We start from the raw sequence: 18952 nt of genomic DNA on the forward strand, positions 1-18952 counted from the left end.
AATTCCGAATCCTTGAATTTCACGAAATCGTCCCAATGAGCACGTTGGTTCTCTAGTGTTCCCTCGAATACTGGAGTCTTCCTTCCTCCCTTGACGTACTTGTCCCATTCACGATTCTTGTGGTTCTTGAATGCAACCGCCATCTTCCTAAGAGCAGCGTCCTTGACTTTCTGCACATCTGCTTCTGTGAAATGATCTGGTAGGGTGAAATGTTCCATGAGAGTATCCCAAAGCAGATCTTTTTGATTCTTGTCGACAAAAGTAACATCTGGACATGGAGCAGCGTCCTCTTTGCCTTTTTGTCTTTTGTCTTTTGCTGGCTCTCTCCATTCTTGAAGGGAGATCGGGAGTTGGTCCTTCACAAGAACTCCGCACTGACGAACGAACTTGTCCGCAATCTTCTTAGGCGCTAATGGTTCGCCATTAGGTCTGACTGCCTCGATATTGTACTTTACACCCTCCTTCAACTTTTTGTTCTGGCCTCGTTTCGTCCTTTTGCCTGAAGATTTGCTCGATCCGGATGGCTGAAAGAACAAAGATCGATTCGTTAATATATCTTCAAGTCATTTAAAACATGTGATGATCACCAGATACCTGCTTATATAAATATATATACCTCGACGGTCTTTGTTGTTTCAGAATCAACATGTTCTTCGTCATCGTCATAATCGTAGTTCATGACTTCATCAATTCGGTCGTCGCGATCGAATATCATATCACCCTCTCCGGTGTTGTTTAGAAATTCGGAGCCGTCATAATCTTCTTCATTCTGATCATCATCTGGCCCGTGTATCATATCGAACATGGTCTGTTCTCCCTCTCTGTCGGTATTGTCTGCCATAACTTTTATTTAACTAATCTAAAAGAAATATAAAACAATTTAGTATTCAAATTACATCGTCTCGAATAATAGATATAATCTCGAATACTTCGTCTAGAATAATAGATATAATCTCGAATACATCATCTCGAATAATATAAAATATTGAATAGTACATCAGTGGCTAGCTAATTAAAGATCGAATACTACAGAAGAATCTAGGACACTCGCGGTTCCTGCGGCGCGGGCGGTGGACACCCAAAGAGAAGGAACCCCCACAGGATCATAGCTGAAGTGAGATCCCCGAAGATACTACCAGGTATTGGAGAACCTGCTGCCCTCTAACGCAACCATGTAGCGATGGACGTGCTCGTCCTCCTCCCTGACACAGCGACGTACCACCTCTGGCGGGGCCGGGTCCCTCCGCACCGAAACTGGCCCACGCGAACGCCACCAAACGAGATCAGGGTCGACGACGGGACCCGGGGCCGGGTTCCTCATCAAGCGGCGCGCCCCTCCAGGCAGCACCTCCCAGTGCCAGCCCGGCGGAGCCCAGTTCCGGACATGGGTCGGCTGGACGTCGTCGCGGACGGGTCGACGGCGAGGATGCAGGCCGGGCATCGTTGAGAATAAATACTAGCTATATGCCTGCAAAAAGTAACATTTTTTTAATGATTGGATTTTCATAACTAAAATTTCTAACATTTCTACTATTTCAAAAATCTATATACTATTTCATACTAATTAAGCATCTAACACTAAAAACAGAAAACACAACTTCTATACATCCATTAAAAACTGAAAAACAACATTATATAAAAAACTTCCGTACTAATTAAGCACTAATTATATCCATCTAACATGCATTCATACATATATAATAGTGAAAAAATAATAATCTAAATAATCTAAACTAATTAAACATACGAAATACGTATATACTAATATGTACATGCATTAATTCATACATATGTGTGTGTGTGTGTGTTCATCATGCTTGTGTGTGTGTGTGTATGGGCTCGGGGAGGGGCAGCTCCCATGGTGGCCGACGCGGGCGAGGGAGAGGGGTTAGAGGGGGAGAGCTCACAGCGGGGCGACGGCGACGGCGAGGCGACGGCGACGGCGAGGCGACGGCCGGGGGCAGTGACGGGCCGGGGCGGCGACGCGGGGACGGCGCGACGGGGACGGGCCCGGGGCGGCGACAGAGACGAGGGCGGCGACGGGGACGGGGGCGGCGACGGGGACGGGGGCGGCGACGGAGACGGAGACGACGGAAACAGAGGAAGAAACAGAGGGAGAATGAAAATTTCGTAAGTGTATATATAGAAGGCACCTTTAGTACCGGTTGGAGCCACCAACCGGTACTAAATGTCTGTTTTGGCCAGGCCAAGCGGCGGGAAGACGAGGCCTTTAATACCGGTTGGAGCCACCAACCGGTACTAAAGACCACCCTTTAGTACCGGTTGGTGGCTCCAACCAGTACTAAAGGCCTCGCGCTGCCACCCCAAAGTTTAGTCCCACCTCGCCGGGCGAAGGGCACCCGCATTGGTTTATAAACCCAGCCGCGGCTACCACTTCGAACTCCTCTATATAGCAGGCTTGTGGGCCTAAACTCTGCGCATTGCCCTGTGAGTCTGCTGGGCCTTTAAGGCCTGTAATTACACACATGTGGCCTATCAGGCCCACAGGGCAGCGCCCCAATTTTTTTTATAGTTTTTTTCTTTTCTGCTTTATTTTCTTCTATTTATTTTTGCGTAGTATTTTGTATAGTTTTTTCTTTTCTGTTATATTTATTTTTGAGTAGTTTTTCATCTAGTTTGCCAAAACTCAACATTTTCAGAGTTCATTTTGTAGTGATTTTCAATTTCACGGTCATTTTGTAAACGATTGAAAAATAGCAAATATAATTTTTTTTCTTTTCTGCTTTATTTTTTCTTCTATTTATTTCTGAGTAGTTTTTTCTTTTCTGCTATATTTATTTTCTTCTATTTATTTTTGAGTAGTTTTTTATATAGTTTTTTTTTCTTTTCAGCTATAGTTTTTCTTTCTTTTCTGCTATTTTTTCTTTTCTGCAAAACTTGATGGTCAAAGTCTGGAGTTATAACTTAAAAAAAAGAAATATTGACGTGCAATTAGTTTTTGCCATAACAGAAGAAGTCCGGAGTTGTAATAAGTTATTAAAAATAAAAAAGAGGTGCAATGCTCGTTAATTTGCTTCAAGCCTTTCGGAATAGTGTAAACTGCACTGCGCATAGCTCCGTGCAGTCTACCATATTCCTGAAGGCTTGAAGCTAAGCAACATGAGCATTGATCCTCTTCTTCATCGTCTCTGCACTCAGGGCTTATAAACCGCTCCTAGTCCCTCTCACTTCGCGAGGTGGGACTAAAAAAGAGCTTACGTCTGGTTCATCCATGAACCGGTACTAAAGGTGCTCGTGGGGCCCTAGCCTTACCTGACACAACCTCATTAGTACCGGTTCGTGGTATGAACCGGCACTAAATGGTGATGGTGGGGCCATAGCCTGACCGGAGGCTGACACGGCCTCTTTAGGTACAAAAAATTACAAACTTTCTGTTAGTGCCCGTAGTTTTCAAATTTGAATAGTTTAAATTTTGAATTATTTGAAATTAGTGTGAATTTGTTTGCACATAAAATTTCTTCGCGTTTCAAATGCCAAAACACATAACTACCCTAACTATTACAAAGATTCCCCTCTGGGTGCGAAACACAGAAGAAAGTGATGATAGCTAGTGAAGCCGATCACATCCCAGATCTTTGGGTGTGAAACTTTTTCTTCGCGTGTGTCCCTTTGCGCCGTAACCATGGAAAATCTTCATCATTTAACGGGATGCTCGGGTGAATATTCACTGTGAATGGAGCAATTTCATCAAACTTTTCATAATCTTCTGACTTGTCTGTCTTGTCATCCACTCCCACGATGTTTCTCTTTCCAGAAAACACTATGTGCCGCTTTGGCTCATCGTACGATGCATTCGCTTCCTTATATTTTCTTTTTCTTGGCTTGGTAGACATGTCCTTCACATAGAAAACCTGTGCCATATCATTGGCTAGGACGAATGGTTCGTCTGCATACGCAAGATTGTTGAGATCCACTGTTGTCATTCCGTACTGCGGGTCTTCCGTTACCCCGCCTCGTGTCATATTAACCCATTTGCACCGAAACAAAGGGACCTTTAAACCACGTCGATAGTCAAGTTCCCATATGTCCTGTATATAACCATAATATGTTTCCTTTCTCGTCTTGGTTTCTGCATCAAAGCGGACACCACTGTTTTGGTTGGTGCTCTTCTTATCTTGGGTGATCGTGTAAAATGTATTACCATTTATCTCGTACCCTTTGAAAGTCATTATATTCGAAGATGGTAACTGGGACAACAAGTACAAGTCATCTTCAATAGAGGTGTCATGCATGGTATGTGTCTGCAACCAGCTGGCGAAACTCCTGGTTTGTTCACGTGTAATCCAGTCATCAGACCGCTCCGGGTGTTTGGAGCGTAGCAAATTCTTGTGTTCATCCATATACGGAGCCACCAAGGCGGAATTCTGTAGAACTGTGTAGTGTGCTTCAGTGAGAGAATGTCCGTCCATACATATTATTTGTTCCCCTCCTAGCGTGCCTTTTCCATCCAGTCTGCCCTTATGCCGCGATTCAGGAACACCAATCGGCTTAAGGTCAGGAATAAAGTCAATACAAAACTCAATGACCTCCTTATTTTGATGGCCCTTGGAGATGCTTCCTTCTGGCCTAGCACGGTTATGAACATATTTCTTTAAGACTCCCATGAACCTCTCAAAGGGGAACATATTGTGTAGAAATACAGGACCCAAAACGTTAATCTCTTCGCACAGGTGAACTAGGACGTGCGTCATGATGTTGAAGAAGGATGGTGGGAACACCAACTCGAAACTGACAAGACATTGCACCAAATCATTCTGTAACCTTGGTATGATTTCTGGATCGATTACCTTATGAGAGATTGCATTGAGAAATGCACATAGCTTCACAATGGCTAATCGAACGTTTTCCGGTAGAAGCCCCCTCAATGCAACCGAAAGCAGTTGCGTCATAATCACGTGGCAGTCATGAGACTTTAGGTTCTGGAACTTTTTCTCTCCCATGTTTATTATTCCCTTTATATTCGACGAGAAGCCAGACGGTACCTTAATACTGAGCAGGCATTCAAAGAAGATTTCCTTCTCTTCTTTGGTAAGAGCGTAGCTTGCATGACCCTGATGTATGCCGTCTTCTCCGTGCATACATTGCTGGTCCTCCCGTGCCTCAGGTGTATCTTTTGTCTTCCCATACACGCTCAAGAAGCCAAGCAGGGTCACGCAAAGATTCTTCGACACGTGCATCACGTCGATTGCGGAGCGGACCTCTAGGTCTTTCCAATATGGCAGGTCCCAAAATATAGATTTCTTCTTCCACATGGGTGCGCGTCCGTCAGCGTCCTTTGGAACAGGTTGTCCGCCAGGACCCTTTCCAAATATCACCTTCAAATCCTTGACCATATCATGTACATCAGCACCAGTACGGTGGCGAGGCTTCGTCCGGTGATCGGCCTCACCTTTGAAATGCTTGCCTTTCTTTCTTACGGGATGCCTGCTCAGAAGAAATCGACGATGTCCCAGGTACACATTCTTCTTACAACTATTCAAATATATACTGTCGGTATCATCCAAATAGTGCATGCATCCGAGGTATCCCTTGTTTGTCTGTCCTGAAAGGTTACTGAGAGCAGGCCAATCATTGATGGTCACGAACAGCAATGCCTTTAGGTCAAATTCTTCCCCCATGTGCTCATCCCACGCATGTACACCTGTTCCATTCCACAGTTGTAAGAGTTCTTCAACTAATGGCCTTAGGTACACATCAATGTCACTGCCGGGTTGCTTAGGGCCTTGGATGAGCACTGGCATCATAATGAACTTCCGCTTCATGCACAACCAAGGAGGAAGGTTATACAAACATAGAGTCACAAGCCAGGTGCTATGGTTGCTGCTCTGCTCCCCAAAAGGATTAATGCCATCTGCGCTTAGACCAAACCATACGCTCCTTGCGTCATCTACAAACTCCTTCCCGTACTTTCTTCCGATTTTTCTCCACTGCGACCCGTCAGCGGGTACTCTCAACTTTTCGTCTTTCTTACGGTCTTCTCTGTGCTATCGCATCGCCTTGGCATGCTCTTTGTTTTGTAACAAACGTTTCAACCGTGGTATTATAGGAGAATACCACATCACCTTGGTAGAAATCTTCTTCCTGGGGCGCTCGCCCTCGACATCACCATGCTCATCGCGGCTGATCTTATAGCGCAATGCACCACATACCGGGCAAGCGTTCAAATCCTCGTACTCACCGCGGTAGAGGATGCAATCATTAGGGCATGCATGTATCTTATGCACCTCTAACCCTAGAGGGCAGACAGCCTTCTTTGCTTCGTACGTACTCTCGGGCAATTCGTTGTCCTTTGGAAGCATATCCTTTATCATTACCAGCAACTTTCCAAATCCCTTGTCAGATACACCATTCTCTGCCTTCCATTGCAGCAATTCCAGTGTGGTACCCAGCTTTTTCTTGTCACCTACGCAATTCGGGTACAACAATTTTTTGTGATCCTCTAACATGCGCTGCAACTTCTTCTCCAAATCACTTGCGCAGTTTCTCTTTGCATCGACAATGGCCCGACCTAGATCATCAACGGGCTCATCTGGTGCCTCTTCTTCAGCTTCTTCCCGCATTGCCGGCTCAGCTTCTTCCCGCATTACCGGCTCAGCTTCTTCCCCCATTGTTGTATCATCGTATTCAGGGAACCCATGGCCAGGATAGCTGTCGTCGTCCTCTTCTTCTTCATTGTCTTCCATCATAACCCCTCTTTCTTCGTGCTTGGTCCAAACATTATAGTGGGGCATGAAACCGGACTCAAACAGGTGGACGTGAATGGTTCTTGACGTAGAGTAATTGCGACCATTCTTACAGCCAGCACATGGACAAGGCATAAAACCATCTGCCCGCTTATTTGCCTCAGCCGCAAGCAGAAAAGTATGCACGCCCTCAACGAACTGGGGAGAGCATCGGTCATCGTACATCCATTGCCGGCTCATCTTCATTACACAACACCGAATAGACCAAATTAATACAAGTTCATACATAAAGTTCATACAACACTTAAATGCAACAAACAAATAACTCTCAAGCTAAAGCATTTAAATGGAACAACAAATGCGATCAAGATCGCAACTAAGGTAACAATTGATCCAACAACATAATGATACCAAGCCTCACTATCTATGGCATATTTTCTAATCTTTCTAATCTTCAAGCGCATTTTCTCCATCTTGATCTTGTGATCATCGACGACATCGGCAACATGCAACTCCAATTCCATCTTCTCCCCCTCAATTCTTTTCAATTTTTCTTTCAAGTACTCGTTTTCTCTTTCAACTAAATTTAACCTCTCGACAATAGGGTCGGTTGGAATTTCCGGTTCACATACCTCCTAGATAAAAATATCTATGTCAACTTGATGGGCATAATTTGTCATAAACACTAAATGCAACAAATAGTTTTAAAAGAGAATATACCACATCCGAATCATAACAAGGATGAGGGCCGACGGGGACGGATATCAAAACCATGGCACTATGTATAACAAACAACGTACGGATAAGATAATTATTATACGAGTAACTATATATCCAAATCACACAAACATCAATTTTTTATATAAAATTTCATGAACAAGAGGCTCACCACAAGGTGGTGCCGGCGACGGGACGGTGCGGGCGATCGACGGTGGTTACGACGGAGATTTAGAAGGCACTAAGTAAACCACACCTACATATGCAAACTAAGTGTTATTTTGACCTCAAATTGCATATAAATCAAATACTACCACATATAATTCCTCCCAAATTACTAAAACCCACAATTAATCACTATATAAACCAATGCAAGAGCTAATCTAGCAATGAGAGATGAAAGAACAAAGTTGCTAACCTTGATGATCATTTGAATGGATGAGGGCCTGCAAATCTTGACAAATTTGGGGCAAATTTTGTGATGAACTCGAGAGGAAGAAGGGAAGAACAGAGGAGAGGGAGAGGGGAAAGGGGGAAGAACAGAGTGCGGGTGGACGAAGGATTTATATAGGACGACCTTTAGTACCGGTTCGTGCCACGAACCGGTACTAAAGGTGCTGGAAGGGCCCCACTCTGACAACATCCTGCCACCACTCTCATTAGTACCAGTTCGTGGCACGAACCGGTGCTAAAGGTTTGCCATGAACCGGTACTAAAGAGCTCCTCCCGGCTAGCCGTTGGAACCGGCACTAATGGACACATTAGTGCCGCTTCTGTTACAAACCGGGACTAATGTGTCTCACATTTGACCCTTTTTCTACTAGTGTTCATGCTTTTGATCTCCCTTTAGAAGTCCAATCAAGGTGAAATGCATGACCACAGAACTGCTGAACGATGTACTCTGGCTAGCATGCAACAACAATTTACTCCCTCCCTTCTCAAATATAAGTCTTTTTAGATATTCCAACAAGTGACAATATACGAAGTAAAATGAGTGAATCTACACTCTAAAATATGTCTACATACATCCGTATATTGTAGTCTATTTGAAATATCTAAAAAGACTTACATTTAAGAACGGAGCGAGTATATACGTATGCTTCTTCGGGATACCATTCCCACTGTTGTGGTACGATAGGGACCTCTTCACCTTCACTTCCATTTGACTCATGTGAGATTTTGGAGGAAATGAAAATTCAAGGTCATGTTCCACTGGAAGTAATTTTTAGTGTTCCCATGTTGCATAACAGAACGCCCATGAGAGATTTTATTGCAGTCGAACACCCCATTTAGCCCACTCGTGCAATACCTGCCCATTTCCTTCCCGTGAACGTCGTCCTACGCGGAGTATATATGCTGCTAAGGCAGCTAGACAAATCATAACATAATTTTGAAGGAAGACAGACGGTAGAAAGCGACGTTGTTCGCTTTACCACCAAAAATGACTGGCATACCCCACTGAGCCAGCAAGTAGCACCATTTTCTTAGGCTCCCAAATCGGCTGATTAATTATTTCCATCGGAACCGGCGCGTGTAAGCTTGGAGCATGTAATGCAGCTGATAGATTGGATGCCTTTGTAGGTCATGTGCTGTCAAGAAAAAACATAATGTTTCTTTAGAGTCCAATTTTTTCATATAAAACGATATGTAACTATATCTATACCTCTATATCTATATCTATACCTACTAATAAAGTAAGGTGTGTTTCGCCAATATTTTCATCCGTTCATCGCCAATGTTCTTTTTTATCTGAGGTGGTACTAAATTCTTATGCGTTCGTTTGCTAGGAAAAAAAAGGTTTTTCCAGAATTTCGTATGTGGGCCGTGCGATGTGGCCCAGCGAAGCCGGCCCACTTTTTTTCTGGCCAACCTGCTGTCAAATAGTCAGAGCTTTGTACAGGACAACAATTAATGGGCCGGCCCAATTTTTGTTGTTTTACTTTGAAAATATTCAGAATTACATTTTTTTTGCTATTTTGACAAATATTCTGAACTTGAAAGATGTTTCCCAATTTTTTTTTCAAAATTGTTCGAGATTTCTAAAAATAAAATGGCATTTAAAAATTATCTAATTTTGAAAAATATTCTTGGTTTAATGTAATTGTAAAATTTGAAAATAATGTTCGCGTATAAAGCTTAATCATTTTCAACAAATTCCATGAATTTTCAATACATTTTCCCTTTAAAAAAATGTTGACAAATTCAAATAATGTCCTTGTATAAAAAAAGTAGGTGTTTTCAAAAAATATTTGTGAATTTTAAAAGATTTTCCTGTTTCAAATGTTATTTGCATTTTTTCTGAAAGTGTATACAATTTTCAAAAACCTGTTCAGAATTGCAAAACTTATTCATGTTTTCTACAATATTCAGAAACTTTGTACCTTAAAATCTCCTCCATTGAAAGGAAAAGTTGATTGAATAATTCATGGCCTTTTCTCGCGTACAATGACGTAACAAAACTCTTAAATGACCTCAATCAATAAATGTGAACATAATGGATTGATTACTCCACACGAGCGAAACCAAGTACATAGCTAGATGTTCCTTTTTTCACGTGCACACATGGTTTTGCTTGCAGATATAGTTCTCACTAACTATAAATGCACGGGCATATGTGCTAAGGAAGGTGAGTTTCTTCTATTTTTTTATCCGTTCACCCATATTATTTTTCTTGACTTTGATATTTTTCTTAATATCCGAGGTAGTACTATCTGTTTCTTCAACGATGTGTTTTATTTTCCTGTACGTTGCTCGATTGGGCCTTCGCATGGCTACTTCCCCTGCTCAATTGGGCCTCTGGTTGTGCCTGCATCGATGCTCAAAATTGTGTGTCACATACTGACGCGGAGGTGAACGGCTGAGGTCGGCGGTGCTTATCGTCAAGAGATGACAAAGGCAGCGCGGAGCTGGCGACGGGGTGAGACGCGAGAGCAACCAAGAGGAGGCCGGCGGAGGGCGCACGTCGCCGATGCCACGACCTACAGGAGGTGAAGGTGGCGCTTTGGTCATGGAGGCACGGCCAAAGAAGGCCACGCGAGAGCCGGCGACAGGGCTGGCGACGCTCGGGACGACCGGCAGCAAGTTTATGATATGTTTTCTTCTCCCGGGCATCAACGACATCTCCGGAGGAGTAGATCGGGAATCAACGACATCTCCTGAGGAGTAGATGAACGAGATGTTGTGGTTGGCCGATAGCGGTTGTGATATGTTTTCTTCTCCCGTTGCAACGCACGGACATTTTTGCTAGTTATATTTAACGGGAAGTCCACATATAATGTAACAACACATGTATACTGAAAATGTAATTCCTTCAGTGTTTCTCTTTGCACTTTGCATATCTGCCTGGCTTGCCATCTTGAATAGTGAAGTGAGACGAGTTCTGAAATTGTTAGCAGCAAAACTTCCACGCTGTGTACTTTTTTATACAATATATTTTCCTTTTTATTTTTTTTCTCCAAAACCTTAGCAGCACCTTGTTCTTCGTTAAACATAATATATATCATTTTATATGGAAAAATTCGGCTCTAAAGTAACAATAATCTTAGCAGCACCTTGATAATACTCCTGTTGTCCCAAATTGCTTGAAATTCTAACTTTTATAATAAGTTACCCGAAGAAAAAACCTTTTGTCATAAGTTAAACTTTAAGTTTGACCAAGTATATGAGAAAATAATATTTACAATATGAAATATATACAGTATGAAAATATATTTTATGATGAAGCCCAGGAAACAAATTCGGGGTTGTACATGTCAATATATTCTTTTCATAGACATGGTCAAACTTACAGAAGATTGACTAAGATCAAAGCTAGAACTTGAAGTAATTTGAAGTAGAGAGATTATGGGCTTTTGTCAAAAGAAAAAGTTTCTCCGACTAGTAAAATATGTACCATCTATGGTGTATCTCTGCACAACTAGCAATGCAACAATACCGTAGGATTAACTGATTATCACTACATTGATAACATGTGTGTAACTACTCCTATTGTCCATGTTCCTATTCGTACACTCATAACATTTTTCTAGAAACTGAGGATAACCACCCGGCTTCTGCATCATTTTGATGCACACAACCAATCTTATACTCGTCACAAAAATGCATTTTCTTGTTCAAAACATGTTTGGAGTTTGCTTGAACATGCCTTCATGGTTGAAACCGTTAAACTTCTTTTTAGTGATTTGGTACAACAATGACGGTGCACTTTTGTCTTCCTTCTTTAGGAGGCGTTGCTTTGAGGATCGATTTTGCAGCCTAGGTGCTGTCAATGGTGGGGAGTGAAGATGAAGGCCGTTTTTGCATGTCTGATGCAAGCTATGACCGTCAATTGACAGTTTTCTTTTCTCCTTTTTAAGATATTAGGGATGTGTGCACACTCAAGGAGACAACATGTCTTTGACGTCATGTTGTTTCACAAGCCAGGAGCATTTTGTATCAACATTCATTTCTTTCTACATTCATTTTTAAGACAACCACTTTTCTACATTGATGACTAACTCTAACCGTTTCCATGGAAGTGCACAACAAAGATGTTGCTAACCGTTTGTGGTTGACAAACTTTATGCGTAGCGCAAGACAACACAGTGTGAGCACCAGAACTCGTCACATGGAAACGATCTAGCAATAGGGCACAGAGTCCACACCGGCCATATGGGACGAGATCAAGACTCACACAGATCAGATATATGCATGACAAGGAGATATATGCATGACAAATGAGGGAGCTCTGTGCCACTGATGTGATATGTACAGCTCCCCATCTATATATCTTTCCTCGGAGATATCATTTCATCACCGCATCGAAATTTCTGCATCATATTGTCCATCTTCTCTAAATTTAGCTACTGTGAGATTTTGGAGGAGACCAAATCCAGACTCATGCTTCAGTTTGCTTTTATCTTATGGCTCCTGGAATAAAAGCAAGATTAATTCAAAAACTTGTATGGACTTAAACACCCAGTCCTGGTTACCCTCTATTGAGCACTATGCAGTCCAGAAATGTTGATAAGCCCCCTGCTGCTCTCCGCCATATGTATTTAACAAGGTTGCAGTTTCAGGTGCAGTTGTGTTGTGATCTTGTATACCTCGCTAGATAACAACACATCACAAGCGCCGCTTGATTTGCAGTAGTGGGAGTACTTGTTTTTTTTGTTTTCTAGCAACGTGGTATCTCTTGGCTATTGACTTTAAACGTGCATTGCCGCTGTCACGAGGTAATTGAAAGAAAAACGACATGTACACCTTGAATTGTTTGGAATGTATGCTTTTCCTAATAAATTGACTTTCAAAGAGATAAATAGTGTAATAGAGAAACAATTGTTTTTGGCAAAACAAAAAAAAAATTAATTTTCATAACTCCATCTTTTAAAAATAAATTTGCATGGTGATGATAATTTTGCACATGTTGCAGTTCAACGTGGCACATCTCTCTCGGGTAAACTTAACTGAAAAGGCTTTCACCCCGCTTTTCTCATGTACTCCCTCCGTCCCAAAATTCTTGTCTTATATTTTTCTAGATACGGATGTATCTAATATTAAAATATGACTTGATACATCCTTATTTAGACAAATTAAAGAGAAGAATTTTGGGACGAAGGGAGTAACTTTCTTTCTCTCTGTCGGTGAAATGGTGACCAGAACTGGACGTGGATCCTCTGACTTAGCAATCCCTGCCATACCCTGCTTTGAGTCACTGACAGGTTGGCCCCATGCTCTATATGACCCATGTGTCAGTGACTCAAAGGTAGGCTAGCCCACAGCAGTGGATCCTCATCCACCAGAACTATGGAGTACAGTAGCATTGAGTGCTCTATATATATGGGGGAAAAGTACCCTTGACCCGACGCATTACAATTCTTCGTAAGTTCCTATACAGAAAAGCTGACATGGCAACCAAGGATAAACTGATAAATTTATCTACATAAGTATGCTAGAGGACTAAAAAAATCTAAAATGTTCCTTGTATTGGTTTTTGAGTTCGAAGCCCTAAAGAGGTTCTTGTATTTTTTATTTTATTTTTTGCACATGTACACAGACTTAATAAAATACCCAGTCCTACTACTCTCTATTGAGCACTACGACGGTGAGAATGCTCAAAAGTTCCTTGATAGATAGCAGTGCTCAATCCACTGAAGTTGATCAAGCCCATGCTGCTCTTAAACCCCTTTTTTTGGCGAGTCCTCTCAAAGCTATATGAGCTAGTGACCATATAATCACTAAAAGTCGTACATGTAGATCGTATTCAGTATATTTTTTTAGTACAGTGATCAAAATAAGCTTTTGACCAAAGTTCAACGACCAAGAATGCATTTTACGCTTTTTAAAAAAATTGTAAGAATTTATAATTCATATTGCGGGTGCCATCTGCCATTGGCTTGGGATGCGACGGGAGCCAGAATCCGACCGTCCAAGCGCCAAGGGGACCAGCTTTCCCTCGCTGACAGGTGGGTTTAGTTTTCCGGATAGAGAACTAGGCTGCGTTGATTGGTATATGACATGTTGACATTTTGACTTGTCAACTAAGCTCTAATATAGAGCTACACCAGGAGCTAGTGACGTATAATAATTACTAAAAAATACCCCCTCCGTCTCATAATATAACAACGTTTTAATGTCAAAAACATTCTTATATTATGAGACGGAGGGAGTACTTTTTTAATAAAAATATAAGATGTTTTTTTAGAGTTGCACACGCATAATAAATGTCTTATATATCGTATTCTTGACAGTCACCAAACTGAGCATTCCACCCAGGTTCATCGACCAAGAAAGCATTTTACTCAGTCGGCTACATTAGGATTAGGATTAAGAGGAAAGTTCGCTTTTCTTTCCTTGGAAGAAAGAAAAGCGACTCGCCGCCGCCAGGAGTGTCCATCGTTGCTGCCCTCTGGCGACTCCCCTCCGTCGATGACCTCGGTCGTCGGTGGTGAAGGGGGTCGACAAATCCAAGTGTGTGTCTCGTTTTTAGACTCTCATAGTTTAGGTTTTTAGACGGTTTATCGTCGTGCCTTCGGCGGCGGCAATGGCGGCGCTGAATAAAGATTCTTCAGATCCTCCTCCACCGAGACGATCAGTACTATAGTTGGGGATGGATTTGAAAATCAGTCTGTTCAAGTAATTAAGGATGGCATGGAGGCGGCAACATCCTCTTGGTGCACATGTGTCCTCGGGCTCCGTCGTCTTGACGGCGTTTGCTCCAGCGCCGACGCGAAGCTTGGGAGGTAGTCCAGGAGCGGATGCAGATTGTGGTATGCATGACGGCATCTGGAAGATGGTGGATCGTGCGCTGGGTTCGTGGTTCGTGGATGGCGGGTATGGTTTTCTCCCCCAACGTCTTAGTCTTGTGAGGGTGCCAACTCTGGAGTTCGATGACGTGTCCGGGGTGTTGCCTCGATCTGATTCGTTTGACGGTAATACTGGAAAATTTGTATCGTTTACTGCCTTCCTTTGACTGTTTCTAATTTTCAAGCAAATATGTCCCTACTGCAAACTTGTCGTGAAATACTCTTCAGTTTATACCTGTCACTGCAAATTGTTTATTTGAACATTATATTATCATCTCACTTGCTGAACTCTGCAGTAGTACTGTGTGTAAAGGTCAGATACAAACATCTCGGAGTAACATGAATATAACCTTCACGAAACTCAAATAGTTACATAACTGACCTTTATCTTCAATGCATTTGATCTAATGCAGTGATGTTATTGTAGAAATTGTATCCTTGTAGTACACATACTTTGTCCTCTACTAGACAGAGTGTATCTAGCATGCTTATTCAATTCACTCATATAGTACCTTACTGAGCAACATGCAGGATATATTATGGAAGCGAACTGATGAAGGAGTAGGGATCTGGAGGAATGGGGATTGCAACTGCTCCATCAAGCATTTGTGTCACCTTCAGCATGTTGGGTCGCATGGTCGGGCCCTCCTGGAGGCACCATAGTGCTACTGATAGAAATCTTTCGACCTTCTTAATGTTGAAGATTGCGTCATCGTCACACTCCACCAGCAAGTCGAACCTCCGACACCTATAGCAGTCATTTGCCCAGTAAGTCAGTATCGTCTACTCTTCATCAACTACCTCCAAATCAACATTTCTTCTGCAGCAGACAAGCTCGAGTAGGATCACTCCAAAGCTGTAGACATCAACCTTGGCAGTGATCCCGATGTTCTTGAACCACTCTGGGGCGACATATCCTCGAGTACCTCTAATACCGGTGTTTGTCCTTGTCTGATTTCTCAAGAGAAGCTTCGCTAGGCCAAAGTCTGAAATCTTTGCGACAAGGTTGTCGTCAAGAAGAATGTTATGCGGCTTTATGTCACGGTGGATGATTTGTGTGCTACACTCTTCATGCAAGTAGAGCAACCCTCTTGCCACCCCAAGTGCGATATGAACCGGTGTGTTCCAATTTGGCCGGGCGTCGTTAAAGAGAAGCCGGTTGAGTGAGCCATTGGTCATGAACTCATAAACAAGCAGTCTCTCAGTTCCTTCATTGCAGAAACCAAGTAGTCGGACCAGATTCTTGTGGAACATTTGTCCAATGGTTTGGACTTCTACCGTAAAATCCTTTTCAGTTTCTTCTTGGAGCTTGTCGATCTTCTTGACAGCGATGTGGGTCTGGAGATCATCTTGTAACTCACCCTTGTACACAACACCAGAGGCACCACTACCGAGGACCTCATGGAAACCACTGGTTGCTTTCTCCAGCTCTTTGTAAGTGAAGGTCTTCAGGGGCAACTGAGTTGTACTTGAGGCTTGGGACAGCGGACCATTCTTCTTTCGGGTGATATGACAGTAAGTACCAAACACCAGAATAGAGATGAGGAGAAAGTTCACCAATATGGAACAACCAAGAAACAAGGAACTCCCAAGGATCCAATACTTTTTGTCCTGCTTCCATTTTTTGGAGGCAGTACTGAGTGCAGACTCTGAATTATTGCTACTTGGCACCTTGAGAAGCACCGTTCTCTGGACATAGTCGGCCATATTCCCATTAGACAAAGGGAGCTTCTTTTTCCAACATGTGCGTGTGCTTTCATTGTATACGGCCAAGGCACAGAAACAATCGATCCGACACAGCCTCCCACAGTCATCCTCTGCTATGGGCTGATACTGCTCGTAATCAGATAGCGGCCAATCTACACCAGAAATTGGTCTCAGCTCAAATTGTGCCAGTGTTGCGGCCTCATCCAAGTCGCAGCTTTGCGGCTGAAAATCTTGTTGGCATCCTTTGTACCTCCTCTCCTCATCAAAGAACTTGTACCCTGGTGAGCAGGCACAACTTAATATCTGGTTCTTGGTGCCATCGAAGGTGCAGTAACTATTGAAGCCACAGACGCCACTGCCAATACCTGTAACTACTGCATGGCAGATATTTTGGGGAAGTAAGCTCACTGCACTCCACATCTCACCACTGAACACACTGGACTTTGGATTCTTTGGGTATACATATTGCCGGAAAACACCATCCGAGTCAAGTGTAGCACGGTGGAAGTAGTCTGCCATAGATCCTAGCACACCTGATGTGATGTTGATCTGGGTGCCATTTGTTAGGAGGAAGTATACTCTACCAGTTTCATTGAACAACAACTGTGAGCCATTCCCTGCTGTCTCTGTGAACCAATAAGACTCATACTTGAACCCAGAGGGCTCAGCAACGAGAGAGATGGCCAGTGGTGTCGAGTCGAGCATGGAGTGACTTGTTATGAGTCTGGTTACAAGGCAGCAACTGGGTAGGCAGGATGGTGTCTGACGGCACATCAAAAGTCTGCCATTTTGTGTTGCCGTCTACACCAGCGAGCACAAAGTTGCCACTATCGCGCATGCTGGCCGAGGTCACATCGGTTTCCTAGGGATTCCAGACCTCCACACTGGAGGGGTCATGAAGCGAGAGTGCTCCATCTGTGGTGAGTTGGAGGATAGAGCCAGATGATACCTGTATCGCTGATGGATCTTGGTCCATAGTCTTGGCATACCAAGCGACCGTCTTGTCGTTAATCTTGTTGAACCAGATGGCGAGGAGGTAGAAGGAGGCATTGCCCTCAACGGGTCGGAAGCCGAAAGCAAAGTCGCCAGAGGGTGAGAGCCATGACGTGGTTGGCCCCTGGGGTGCCAATGTGGATCCCAGGGTGATGTTTCTCTGAGCTTGGGTGGATGAGGGGAACAATAGTGGCAGCAACAGCACAGGCAAGAGGAGCAGAGATGCCATTATATTGTTCCTTCTTCCTAGTGAGGATGAGCGATGCCAAACTTATGCACTTATGCTCCTCCAAATAAATGGCGTTTGATGGTCTTTTTCACTTTGGAATTCCACATGCCTGACAAATCAGTTGCTTATGTGAGGTTGACAAACGCAATTCCAGGGGATGCATTGATATATTTTTGTCCCATCGAAATCAGAAGTTAGTGCACCATAGGGATGATTTGCTGTATTTGGGACTTTTCCACGAAAATAGTGCACATCCTTTTCAGAGGTAGTCACGCCTGACATGTGTGAGTTTGTGATTGCCTTCTGATTAGAGGTGACAATTGTTTCTCCAGTGCAGCATCAAGGATAAGAAAAAGAGAGGAATGATGTTGCTTACCTTCTCCCGTGCAGAACGATAATTTTGTGGCAACACAATTTGTACAGATCAAAGTTACACCTTCTCTGAACTACATTCTCTTTCAGATCAAGGGTGATGTTTTTCTGAGCTTGGGTGGATGGGCGGAACACTACTAGTAAAAACAGCTCAGACAATAAGAGCGGAGATACCATCTTTCCTTCTTCATACATCACCGATGAGCGATGCCAAACTTATACACTTATGCTCCTTCAGATAATTGGCATTTGCCTGTCCTTTTCACCTTGGAATTCCACACGCCTGACTAATTAATCAGGTGCTTATCTGATGTTGCCACGCGTATTGGGGCATAACATGATTCTAGAGAATGCATGGAAAATTTTGTCGCGTCGGTTAGAAGTTAGTGCCCCATAGGTAGAATCGGTTTCTTTAGGGTAGTTCCAAGAATTTAATGCACATCGTTTTCAAAGTAGACAGGCCCCTGACGGGTGTGAGCTTGTGATTGGTTTGCAGAGCTGCAAGTCTTTTTTCCAGTCCACACTCCAGGACAAGTATAACAACGAGAGCTAATGCTTCTTTCCTTTTCCTGTGCTGAGTGACATTCGTGTGGCAACGTAGGTATATCATATCTCAACTAATAATATTCATTTTTCCTTTCGCTGAAATGACGCTTATCCAATATGTTCCTTGTGCCTAGATTTTTTTTGTTTTACATATAACCGTTGTTAATTATAAGAGATCGTTCCCTAATTTCACGGTGAAGGATGGTAGGATACTGAAGATATGATATCACTAAGTGGTGGCTCTTGGTAATTCCAATTTCGAGGGGCAAATCAGGACCTTTAATATTGCTTTCCATGGATAACTTGTGACTGTTCGCTTTTCCTTTGTCGTTATAACTTATAAGGTACATTCAATCTGAATTCTGCATTTTATTGTTTGCGCATGCATTACAGCATTCATT

At 43.0% G+C, this 18952-nt stretch overlaps 1 pseudogene; it reads right to left on the reverse strand.

Moving 5' to 3' along the window:
* Positions 1–15241: 15241 nt before the first annotated feature.
* LOC123038881 (G-type lectin S-receptor-like serine/threonine-protein kinase LECRK1) lies at positions 15242–17633 on the reverse strand (annotated as a pseudogene).
* Positions 17634–18952: the final 1319 nt, after the last annotated feature.

Source organism: Triticum aestivum, chromosome 2B (genome assembly GCF_018294505.1).
Source record: "Triticum aestivum cultivar Chinese Spring chromosome 2B, IWGSC CS RefSeq v2.1, whole genome shotgun sequence".
Classification (NCBI taxonomy): Eukaryota; Viridiplantae; Streptophyta; class Magnoliopsida; order Poales; family Poaceae; genus Triticum; species Triticum aestivum.